This window comes from Vicia villosa, unplaced genomic scaffold (assembly GCF_029867415.1).
Source record: "Vicia villosa cultivar HV-30 ecotype Madison, WI unplaced genomic scaffold, Vvil1.0 ctg.000045F_1_1_3, whole genome shotgun sequence".
Taxonomy (NCBI): Eukaryota; Viridiplantae; Streptophyta; class Magnoliopsida; order Fabales; family Fabaceae; genus Vicia; species Vicia villosa.
In genome coordinates, this window is record NW_026704979.1 from 193,681 (window position 1) to 207,357 (window position 13,677).

At 31.9% G+C, this 13,677-nt stretch overlaps 1 pseudogene; it reads right to left on the reverse strand.

The window, feature by feature from the left end:
• Positions 1–942: 942 nt before the first annotated feature.
• LOC131622963 (F-box/kelch-repeat protein At3g23880-like) lies at positions 943–2,206 on the reverse strand (annotated as a pseudogene).
• Between the last annotated feature and the right edge of the window lie 11,471 nt (positions 2,207–13,677).

Below are 13,677 nucleotides of genomic sequence, written 5' to 3' on the forward strand. Positions count from 1 at the left end.
TTAAGTATGAAAAAACAAATTTAAAAAATTAAGATAAAATATTTGATATGGAGTAATTTACTTGTTCAATTGGAACCACAAAAGTTGATCTGTATACCATAAAAGTTGATCTGTATACCACAAAAGTTGAACTCATCATACAAAAATAGTACTTAGAAAAATTATAGTGTAGATGATCCAAGATTGTTTTCAGAATAAATAACTCCTACATGCCACAACATTGAAAAAACAACACTCGCAGAGCAAATCTTGTGTTAACAAACTAACACATATAACAATTAAGAGAACCATTACATATATGTTGTTGCATATATTTCTCTCCATCCAAATATAAAAAATGAAGATTATTATTCCCTGCTACAAACCAGTCCATCCACCAAATCCAATATCTATGTCTTGTTCGTCATATTCATCTTCATATTCATCATCATCGTCATCTCCATCTCCATCTCCAGATCTATAATTTATAAAATATTCATTAGACTACAAGTTAAATAATAATAAAAATATAGGCTTAAGCCACAACATCATGAATCAAAGCATGTAACATAATTTACAATAGTATAATTAATAAATATATGAAATTGCAATATCATTATCATCATGTATAAAAAGAAATTAACACTTAATTATATGTTTATTGGCTATAATTAACATTAGTGTAAATGAAATTAATAAAGTTTGAAGATTTCAATATTTATGGATTTTCTTGTTCTCGTCTATCAGTAGATTTATAGGTGCAATAAATCTACTTATTAAATATTTTTAAGTGAGTCACTTGCTTGTATCTATAAGTAGATTAATAGGAGCAATATATCTATACAATAAATTGGACATTGGATCAATATAATCATTTTACAACTTAATCAACCTAAGGTTCACACAATATTATTATAAAGATTTTAAAGTAAAATAAATAAATTATCATAAATTTAAAAGAACTTACTTCCAATGAGTCGAAACCATGCTTTCAACATAATCAACAGCCGTGAACCAATCTATTTGATTGGAAACTCTAGTTCTCTTCACTATATTATCCCTCTTATTATAGATAATTACTGCGTCCACTTCATCATATGCCAATATCAATGTATCTCCATCCTTACAAACATATAATGGCAACAATGGAATCTCACATTTCATGTATTCATCATAAAAGAAATCATCTTCAATGGGAGGATTATTTATTTGAAGATTAAAATAGTCAATCCTGAATAACTGAGACCAAGACTGGTGAACTCCAAACTCCTTCATTTTCCACACTACAAATTCAGTTTTATTAAAGTCGTGTGAAAAACAAAGGCAGTCCATCATAACTCGAAGAGATGGCTCAAGGCACGACACCTCAATAAAACCCTTAGGAAGGAAAAAATGTGTGTATGTCTCGGATGAAAGATCAAGCGAAACAATCTGCAACTGTTTAACATCTGGAATAAAAGCTCTAAATCTTTCTCCATCACACATTGATATGTAAGCACCGTGAATAGATAACCAGTTAACAGTTCCACTCAAATGCACACCATCATTCCAAATAAGAGGAATCAAAGGAAAACTTTGAATATCTCTCCAACAAATATCTCCTAAATTGAAAACTCTCACCTTGCTTATCCATATATTGTCGTCGCTCTCAGCACCTTCATTTTTTTCTGTATGAAGCACTACTATCTTATAAGTTTCTGTCGAATAATCACAACCAAAACTAAACTTGAAAGGGCTTAATAAAGACTCATTCCCGCAAAAAAATCCTAATTTTTTTGATATTGTCCTTGTTGCTGGGTTCCACAAACAAAACTTGTACTTGGTTTCTAGGTTTGTGATAGATTTGAAAAGCACACAAATCAATCCGTTGCAGGAACAAACAACCTCTGAAATACCCCATTTAGGACTCAAACAAGTGTCACCGACAACAGTTATCGATTAAGTCTCGAGTAATCGATGAACGGGTACCGATACCACACAAGTTAAAGGGTATTCCGGAATTGATAATACGAGGTGTGGGTTTCGAGACGATACCTTAAGGTGCCTTTTGGTAAAAGTTGATTCAGAGATCAAAGCATTCCAACATTTGCTTACACACCTAAATCGCTGAATGGCTTTCACATTAAGAAGAGAAAGGATTTCTGCAATGAGCTCAAGTGGAATGAACAGCCGCTTCAATGATATTCTTGATTGAAGTTGCTTCTTAACCGGAGAAATATCCATTGGAGCAATTGTATTGAAGTTAAATTTATAAAATCATATAGACAAAAGAGCAGGAAGAAGAGAGAAATAAGAAAAAAAATACGAAGGTAATTCAATTATAAATATAAATACATTGAAGTTAAATGTGTGGGTATATATATATATATATATATATATATATATATATATATATATATATATATATATATATATATATATAAACAAAGTAATATATATTTATATTCCTTTATTTATATATATTATTTACTAATATATAAAGTAATATATATTTGTAAAAATATAAACAAAGTAATATATATTTATATTCCTTTATTTATATATATTATTTACTAATTTATAAAGTAATATATATTTGTTAAAAATATAAACAAAGTAATATATATTTATATTACTTTATTTATATATATTATTTACAAATATATAAAGTAATATATATTTGTAAAAAATATAAATAAAGTATTATATAATTATATTACTTTATATATATTATATAATTATGGTATATTTACATAAATATTTATGGTATGTTTATATTTATGGTATATTTATAAATATTTATAAAGTAATCAATATTTATAAATATAAACAAAGTTATATATATGGTATATTTATATTTAATATACAAATGAATATTTATTATAAATTAATATAAATATACCATAAATATTATATATATATATATATATATATATATATATATATATATATATATATATATATATATATATATATATATATATATATATATATATATATATATATATATATATATATATATATTAGTAAAAATATAAACAAAGTAATATATATTTATATTCCTTTATTTATATATATATTATTTACTAATATATAAAATAATATATATTTGTAAAAAATATAAACAAAGTAATATATATTTATATTACTTTATTTATATATATTATTTACTAATATATAAAGTAATATATATTTTTAAAAAATATAAACAAAGTAATATATAATTATATTACTTTATATATATATTATATATTTATGGTATATTTATATATATTATATAAATATACCATAAAATAACTTCTAAACAAGTCAATGTTATATTTATATAATTTTAAAAATAAAATTAAAAAACAAATATTATTTTATAATTTTAATTTATGGTTATTCATTATTAATATTTAAAAATTTATTACAAGAATAGATTTTATTCAACTTTTTAAGACCAGGAGTGAGTAGATAACATATTAAGATTCAAAATTATATCTATAATGTTTTCAAATAAAAATTTAAGCTATTTCACATCAGTTTTATTAAAAAATAGAAATATAAAATTTTGAAAATAAATCAGTAATTATAGATGTAGCGAAATATATAATTTTTTCAACTAAAGGAATTAATTATAAATGCCGCTACTTAATATTAATTATAGTTTTTTTTTATCAAAAACATATAATTATAAAATTCTAAAAATAAATCATTAATTATAGGCTTCTTATTTTTTGTTGTTGAAAAGGCAAAATAACTCATTACCAGCAGGCATAAGTTATGCCAAAAACAGTACAAAGAACAACATAAAATAGCAAATAACTAATGCACCATATTGCTTTCATAATACAGCACCACCACCAACATCGAGGCCACCCAGCAACCAAATGAATAATACTTCTACTATCTAGAAAATTTGATAGACAAATGCAACAAATAACTCAAGTAAGACAGCTAACAGGAAAAAGAGAAATCGCTTCTGCTAGCCTCTAATCAACCTCAGCTTCTCAGCAAAAATTGATGTTCCACCAGAGACAACATCGACAAAGATGCAAGCATTATACCTCCAATAAATTTTGGTGCTGAAAAAAGAGTCTCAAAGATTGCTCCATTATCTTGGCAACTGCTTTCACATATACTCCACGTAAGAAGTTAACTGCATCATTTGACCATGCTAAGACTTAACATTCAGTTTTACTCATTTGGATAATTAAGAAATATTTTACGAATAATGATATGTTTGCAAGAAAAGAAAATTTAGACAGACTTTGCTGCAGAAACCATTGTCTACAATAAACACTACTTGATGAATAAAACATGGAGAACACAATCTCATAATACTCAGTTCTATTATAACACACAATGCCCCTAAACGTTTCACACACCATGCATATATCATAGTCACTTCTCATTTATAATATCTATCTAAACTAAAAACCGACTCAATATCAAATGTGTTATCAACTCTATACCACTTAATTAGACAACTTACATAACACACACACTCTAGACTCATATGTAAGACAACAAAACAAAACAAAAACATCATTTTGGATACTGTCTCCTCGATTGCAATTTGTGGGTTTGGAATATTCATTTTCACCTTTGTTTCTAGTGAACTTTGCAGAATGTTCCATCTCCTTCAATGTGCCCGTAAACTAACATAAATAGAGGATACAAATTAGAGAGAAAACATATTTGACGACCAAAAAAGACATAATTAATAACAAGGATTGTGTTTACTCACATGCTTACTATGTGGAATATTATGTGATATGTTATATAAAAGAGAATTTGAATGTGATGTGAAGTTGTCTACTAATGGAAATTGAGGGAAAATTGATGTCTTTTGATTTGGAACGAATTAGGTGAAAATCGATGCACTTTGATTCGGAATAAATTGAGGGCGAACCAATGCACCTTGATTTGGAACAAATTAGGGAAAGATTGATACACTTTGATTCGAAACCCCATTATAATGAGCCCCATATCCCACACCATTGTTCCATGTTGCATTAAAACTTTCCATTTTGATAGGAGAGTTGCCAAACACAGGGACATGTCCCATAACATTCTGAAATAAATAAGAAAATGCACATAAAGGTAAATATATTATTATACCTTTGAAAACATCTATTCCCATAAAATTTCAAAAAGTAACTCCTTATAATTTCAGTATTCAAAGCGTGATTCGGAGTGACAAAAGCACTTACAGTTGGACGGGCTTGTTCATTTGTATCTGCCATGTTTATCCTTGGTCCACTAGATTTCTCTTTTTCAATCTAATAACATATAATAAACTTTTCAGCAACATGTAATGGATATAACTTACTTAGATTCAATTAAAAGGTAAACAAATTAACAATGTCACTTCACTTGTTTAGAAGTTATTTTATTGATAGAGTCTTGTGTTGAAAAAGCAACATTACACCTTTTCCCTTTTGTTTACTACCACGAGTGTTATCTACACCCTGCACTAACAAATTAAATTGAAATTGAATACAATATAACATGAACATATAAAACTAGATAACAATGGTGAGTGTAAACATGCCTTATTTTTATTTGAAACTTTTAGGGAGTCTATGTCATCATTGATACTATGACTTATGGAGACCTAAGTATAAACCAAATATATATAAATACACGAATATAATATTAAATATTTTTAAGTATATAAATTAATTAAAATAAACCACAATAATCAACTTACATTAAAATTCATTGATTCATCAATAGATTGGTCGGATGAAACCTTATCGTCAACCTGATGTAAATCATCACGTGCAGCTAGTATCAGGCACTTCCGTTTTGTGTGATCTGGTAGTTTACAATGAGAACATTGTCTTGACTTCCATGACTTTTTTCTTTACGAATAACACCTTTTGTCTTCCACAATTTTTTTTCTTATGAGGGGCACCTTTTTTTTTAGCCTCTACAGGATCACCAATAACTGATGGATTAGACTTACGTTTATCATTTACTTCATGACGCTTCTTTATATTTTCACACAATTTGTAAACTCCTTCTAGAGCCTCTTTATAGGAACCAGAATCTTTACAAGAAACATCACACAAAGTGTTGAATGCAGCAGACATTGCGCCTCTACGAAACATGAACAACGTTTCAGAATCACTTTCTTTAGAAAACACCGACGCAATGTGATCATCCTTGGCTGATTTAGTCCATCTCTTACAAATCAAACTTTTTAGAAACACATTCATATGCTCATGCCTCATGACACAAATAATGTGAGAACACGAAATTCCTAAACGTTCAAACAATCGACAATCACATAAAAATACACTCTCCGTCCTCTCAAGACAAACTGAAAATTCAGAATTTGGATTGCAAAATCTATTCATCTTCAATGTCACATTATTACCAATCTCAATTCTGTCAATGATATTCAATGCAACTTCACCTTCTATCTCATTTTTAACATCCCTAAATTTTTTAGATGTAAATATCTCTGATGCTCCAGTCTAAATTCCTTCTAAAGCACTTGTCAACACGGGTTCATAATAGAACGACTTAAAATCAGATAATAATTCGTTATTTCTGTATTCTTTCAAATCTCTTTCAAAATTATTCATGAAATCCACAAGACTGTTTTTATTGTCCACATACCCCTGGATAAATGAATTGATACCTTCTATCATACCCCAAATTTGTCCTACCTCTTTTAATTCTAACTGGCTTATGCTTCTCTTTCACTTGCATCTTTCCATTAGGACATTAACATAATTCATGCATCCATTAATCAATAATCTAGCAAGGGGTCAAGGATTCTGAAGGACTAGGGTTCTCTAGGGTTTTGAGGTTCTCCTCTTCATCCAGAGTGATCAAGCCACAATGACATCTCCGTCAAGATTTCTCAAGAGCACCAGGCGCATATGGTCTCCTCAAGGGTCCAAAGATCAAGGTTCAATTAGATTCCACTCAGCACTCAAGGGATTTCAACTGATTCATTTATGATACAAGTCTCTGCCTTTGGCTAAACAAGAATTGGAGGTTATATGTCAGTACTAGAGCATCATGCCAACTCGGAAGGTTATTGGTCTTAACTTTGACCCTTTGGTCAAAGTCAACCATGGAAGGTTAATTTTTGACCAAAGTCCACCTCAAGCTTGCTTTCATTTATATCTCATGGGTGTTATTGATTCATTCGAGTATGGCAAGGTTGAAGATGAGATGAAAAGACTTGAATTCCCAATTGGCGCAAGTTAAGAAAAAAGGAATAAAAAAGAATTTCTTTACAATATTCATTCACTATTCCGTGACAATGTTAAATCCAATCCCTCATGAAATCCATTTGTTACAGTACCATTACCACGAAGAAAATTATACAAAAAAGAAACAACATATAAGTATCCAACAAGTTTCATCAAGCTACATACAGGAATACATAACTTCATCCAAAGTCATTCAATTTCATTCCTGTTCAAAGTTACAGTATTCAACATGCAGCAAAATTCCAATGCAAAAGTTCATCACCCATTCAAGTCCAAGAGATAATATCATATTATGTTCCAAAGTTCATTACAAATCCTACACCAAAAGTCACTACAAGTCCCATTCATTACAAATACATCATAAAAAGAAATTACAAAAAAGGAGGTACACTTTATTTGCAGTCAAGCTACAATCTCATTACAAAGGTCTTTAAGCCAATCAAATTTCCTAAAGGGGCTACTGTTTCTAAGTCTTCGACTTCGCCACTTCACATCACAACACGAATGTCTCGGAGACAAATAATGATCAAGGCTATGTTAGTAACTCCAATGTTCAAGAGAAAGATAAGTGGCCTTCTATTGAGAATCAATCAGCAGTCCCTAACCATTACTCCTACGAGACAGAAGTGAAGAAGAACAAACTCCAGCCCTACAAAACGGATTCGCACCACCTGCATCACATCAGAGGCAGCAGGGTCATTTCACATAAGCTAATACAAAACCACATCAATGTCCAACCCTGCATAATACAACTATTGAAAAATCCAGAGAGAACATATCAGCAGCAATTGTTTCTATCTAACATTCAGTCAAAATCACAAAAACCAAGGTCCTATTTACTGATCCTATTAACAGATTCCTAACGCAAGTGGAGCTAACCTACAAGTCAAAGCACAGCAGCCATTCCACACAGTTGACCTTCTAACCATTTAATTCACAAGTACAAAACAACCAAGCATTGCACTTCATCACTAAACCTCACACTAACAGAATTCAGCCATACATGTTCGTATCGATTCAAAGAAAAAGAAATCCTATTCTAAACATACAGAAGATACAAGAGGAAAGTCGAGTTAAACAATTAGTATTCAAACTGAAACGCAGTCAAAAACAAACGGTTCAAACCAATATCCATTCAGCTCAACTACACACACACAACCGATTCAGCTACAAGTCCTTCATTACTAACCTCTAATCCACCTTTCAATTCATAACAAACTAACCAACTAATTTCAAACTGTCATGTAACTACCAGTTAACAGAATTGCAAATTCGAGCCGGCTCAGCAACAACCTATAGCTAACAGAAAACCAAGTTTGTGACTAACTTTCCCCCTTACCCTTCACTTCCAAACATCAATAACAGAACCTAACTAACCTTTTAAACCAAAACTAACTTTTGTAACTAACTTCACAAAAGGCCTATAACCTCTTCTAACTGTCAAAAACAGAAAGGAACTAATCCCAACTAACATAACTAATTCAGTTTCCTCCAATCCTAGTCAGCATCCCCCCAAACCTCTTCAACTAACTCCAAACCTCACTCCAAACCAGAAATTCCCCCGAACCTAATCTCTATATATTCTTCATCCCCCACCTTCACATCCTTCTTCCCACGCCATTCCCTTCACTTCATCTTCTACACACCACGCACCATTCATCATTCATCTTCCTTCTTCACCCTCATTCTCCCATCTCTGATCCTTCACCATTAGTTTCACTTCACACGCCATTTCACCCTCACTCACTCTCTACAACTTCAATCTCTCTCCCTGCCCAATCTTCTCTCACACTCTATAACCGTCAAAACCTACACCAAGAGCTCCTTCGACATACCCTTTGAATCTTCACATTGAAGTTTCATAGAGGTAGAGCTATACCTCAGCATTTCTGCAATCTTCATCTCACATTCACGAAGAACACAACAACACGCAATACACAACGCAAGACGCACAGAGGAATTCAAAAGAAAAAAGAAAGAGTAGAAGAAGTAGAATCACTCAAGCAGAAAGAACGAAGCAAGAAAGGAAGAAATTGGAAGCATTATTACCTTATCTCTGGTATTCTCGATCTTCGATCTCCTTCGGCGCATCAAGTAAGCACGAGATTCTCTTCAATTCTATTTTTTTGATGCAGTCGTGTTCGTTGATGTGTGCTGAACGATAACCCCATAGTCTCGCCCTTCGATTCACCTCCATTAGCGTTTAATCGAGTTTTTTAGTTAAGCTTAGGGTTTTCTATTCGCTTAGATTTAGGGAAGTGGAGGATGAATTGGAGAAAGAGTCGGACAAATTTAAGGTCGGTTTGTTGATCAGAGTGAGAAGGAGAGCGGGGATCGAGGTCTTGTTGGGTGAAACCTCAAGCTCCGTCGCCTCCGGTACGGCGGAAGCGATTTCCAGCCACCATTTTGTTTCGTGAAGAGGCGAGAGTGAACGAGAGGGGGGAAGCTTCGTGTAAGCCGGATAGTCATAACTCATAACCCTCATTCCCAATTATCTCTTTCTTTTTTAATTTTATTCAATACTAAAATGATAAAAAACCAAATCTGGACTGAATCAAATTGGCGTTGGGCTAAGACTGAATTGCTATAGTGCACCCCCGAAAGCCCATTGCACCCGTTTTTGTAAGAAAATTTGAAAACAATAATTCCCTGGGCCACACAAGTCATGTTCCTCGGCCCGTGTAGCTTTTACTGATGGCAATAACAAAAACAAATCCGAATTTGGGCCATACGAATCACAATTCGCACCCCCCTGTAGGCCCATAGCTTTCTTTGTGGCAATAACTGAAACTGAACAAAATTTCTGCTGGGCCATTATTCATTGGGCCTGCGCCCATTTTACTAATTCTACGACCATATTCATTTTTCACCCTCTGACTCCATTTTATTTTCATATTAGAATTTAAATTTTCAACATGGTTTTCTCTTATTAATTTTCTTAGTGATAAAAACACAATACTCATACATTTTGGTTAGATTTTTAGGTAATAAAATTGTAATAAAAATCATCCTTTTTGTTAGATTTTTTAGGTAATTGTTGACACAAAAACTTTCATAAAAAGCTTATAAAAATAGTAGTATTTTTTTTAATTTTGCACCAATGTTGAACTGTTTTTGTATCATTTTCATGCTATTATTTTTGTATTTTTCTTGTGTGATTTTGTTGCTTGTTTTGGGCCATATTTTTGGCCTACTTTGTTAATATCATTTTAATGCTCCTTTAAGAATTTAGTTACCATAATTTTAGGCTAGATTTGTACATAAACAATAACAATTAGGCTTAGGAATTAGGCTAGTCCCCCACTTTTTCATTCTTTTTCTTTTACAACATCAAAACATCTAATAAATATTCAAATAAAATCCCCTTTAAAACATACAAAGAAAACTCAAAAAAACATTAATAAAAAAGTGAAAATCATTAAAAAGGGAATGGAAGCTTGAATCTCCCTTGCTTTAGGGAATCATTCGAGTGCTTGGATCTCCCTTGCTTTAGGGAACCATTCGGGCGTAAGTTCCCAAATTCTAAAAGACACAAACCAAAGAGTAACTCGAGTTTCCCTTGCCTTAGGGATTTCCTCGAAACACTCAAACTCTCTCTCTCTCTTCTCTCCTTTCTTAAGGGCATTGTTATCTCCGCTCTATTGCATCCTAGGCTGTCCCCTTATGCAAGAGCGTGAGCGTTAACTCCGCCCAACTAAAAAACACAAAAACAAACAGAAAATCTTGAGCCGAACTACGGCGCTCTGATTCCTGAAAAGGATACGTAGGCATCAAGTCGCGGGGCTTGAACGAGCACACTTGTAAATAATTCCTTCTTTTCCCCGTATTTCTTTTGCTTTCATTCGCATGTAGACATAGACATAGTACACACCCTTTAGATAGAAACAAACATAGGTGGATACCATCGAGTACGATGGGCGCGAGGGGTGCTAATACCTTCCCCTTGCGTAACCGACTCCCGTACCTTGATTCTCTGGTCGCAAGACCTTGTTCTTACCCTTTGTTAGGTTTTCTGATATTCCTTTCCCTTTTTGGATAAATATATTGGTGGCGACTCTGTTCCCTTTTTCGCGAGCGTGCGACACCTTCACACATTGATGTAGTTCTTATACCACAAAAAGTGTGTCTCGCATGTACGCACTCGACCATATTTTCTTTATCTCATAAGTTTTCTTAGCCCATTTCTTCTCTGATAGACTATTATCATCAATAATCCTCTTCCACTCATCTTCAAATGTCTCGGGGGTATAGTTAGCATATATCAATGACTTAAACTCTTCTAGAAACTTTGTATTCTTGACATTCTCAATAGCATTTTGATGTAAATGCCATAAACAGAGACGATGTGACGCATTTGGAAATTAAACTCTAATAGCTTCCCGCATCGCACCATCTCCATCAGTAACAAACACATTTGGACATTTATGGAACATTGCTTCAGAAAAGGCATTTAAAACCCACTTACGGAAAAAGTATGTAATTTTGTATCCTTACCGGACCTTTACTAAGATAATACTGGATATTTTATTGCTAGATTCAAATAAATTTAAGGTAAAGAGAAGGTTATGGTTCATGGACCATATATCATATATGGTGTACCATTTTTCCTACGCAACTAGTCGATTGATTTTGAAATTAGAGAGAACTTGCTGTGTGTACTACCTCTATGGATATCAATGCCCCATTTCCCCTACACTTATGGGGTGAAAAGAGTATCTCGGAGATTGCTAGTGTATTTGGAAACCCGATTACTACTGATGAATGTATGGTGAGGAAATTGTAAGTTTCATATGCTTGTGTTCTTGTTGAAGTGGATATAGCGCAGAAACCTAGAGACTATGTCTGGATTAGGGATCATAATAATAGAATGTTGGAGAAAAATATAGAATACGAGTGAAAACCTAGCTACTGTCAAACTTGTTTGAAGATTGGACATGATTGCTCCATAAAGAAAACTGTGACAGAGTTGGTGAGAACCTTTTTAGAGATATGAATACAAAGATCGTGAGTGTGTATCAATTTCCTGCGATCATAAGGTGGTGTGCTTGACTTGAATGTTAATAAATCTGATCTCTATGAAATGTTAAATCCGATTAGCCAAGTTCTTTTTATTAGGATTTACAAGGACTTCTCAACTAGAAAGGTTATGTTAATTTCATTAATCGTATTGATTGATAGTTTCTTTTACCTTTTGAATTATTTGTATATCAATTTTGATTCAATTTCAATGGGTTATGTCCATGAAATTTTTTCAGTCTTAACATACTACCAGATGGAAAGTATTTCATATTAGAAGTCAATTGATGTTCTAGACTTTTAGCAATCCATCTAATCGAGATGTTAAAATGAAGTTTTTGTCTATCAATCCATCAAATTCGACACGGGTGCCAATTTCTCATTCCTCACAAACCCTATCGAAACATTTCCTCTAACCCGACGCCAGACTTTGATTCAGTTTTCACAAATCTTCTCTCAAATTCAGTATCGTTCTTCTTTTGTATTCATTGGTTCACATTCTCATCAACTTGCTCCTACTACAACCAGAAGTGCTACTGAATTAGTTGTTGCTTTAGTTTCTTTACTTGGATCTGTTATGTTCAAGGCTTAAAATGCTTGTTTGAAAATAATGATTAGCAGATTTATGCAAAGTACATATTTATTTTAAGTTTTATTGAAAAACACTTGTAGTTTGCTTTTAAGGTTGATTGAAAAATACTTTTGTATTGAGGTTGAGTGAAAAAAATCCCATTCCTTTCTTGTTGTTTCGAATGGAGAGTGTCATCATGCATCAAATATTTGAGTGTTATGCTTTTAAGCTCTGTTTGGTAAGACATGATTTCGAGCTCATAGCTTATGTCTTATGTCTTATAAGCTCATATGATAATTTAGACCCGTTTGATAACGGTCTTTTCATCACGAGTTTATAGCTTATTTTACTAACTTATAGCTTATTTTCCAGACGCTATTTTAAATAGCATTTTAGCTTATGTCTTATAGCTTATTATTTTTTCTTCCTTTTTTATCCTTATTATTTTCATTAAAATTCATTTTTAACCCTTATAATTTATTTTAATTTAAAATAAAATAATTATATATTAAATATCTTTTATGTCATTTTACATTTAGGGTTAATACTACTTTACCCCCCTGCCATATAGGCGAGATTCGGTTTACCCCCCTCTAAAAAAAAATTTTATTGGACAAACCTCGCAAAATAAAGATTCCATCAAATTTGACCCTGATCAATTTTTTTGACCAAGATTCTTAGAATCTTGCCTACATGGCATTTTTGGTAGTGCTGACTGTACAGCACATGCACAGTCAGCACTGCCACGTGGAATTAATTTTTTTAATTTTTTTTTAATTTTTTTTATAAATTTTTTTGTTGATTTTTTAAAAAAAAAAATTTATTATTTTCTTTTTAAAAAAAATTAATATTTTTTTTACGTTTTTAAAAAATATTTGACAGTACCTGCGGATTTACATACGAATTTGACAA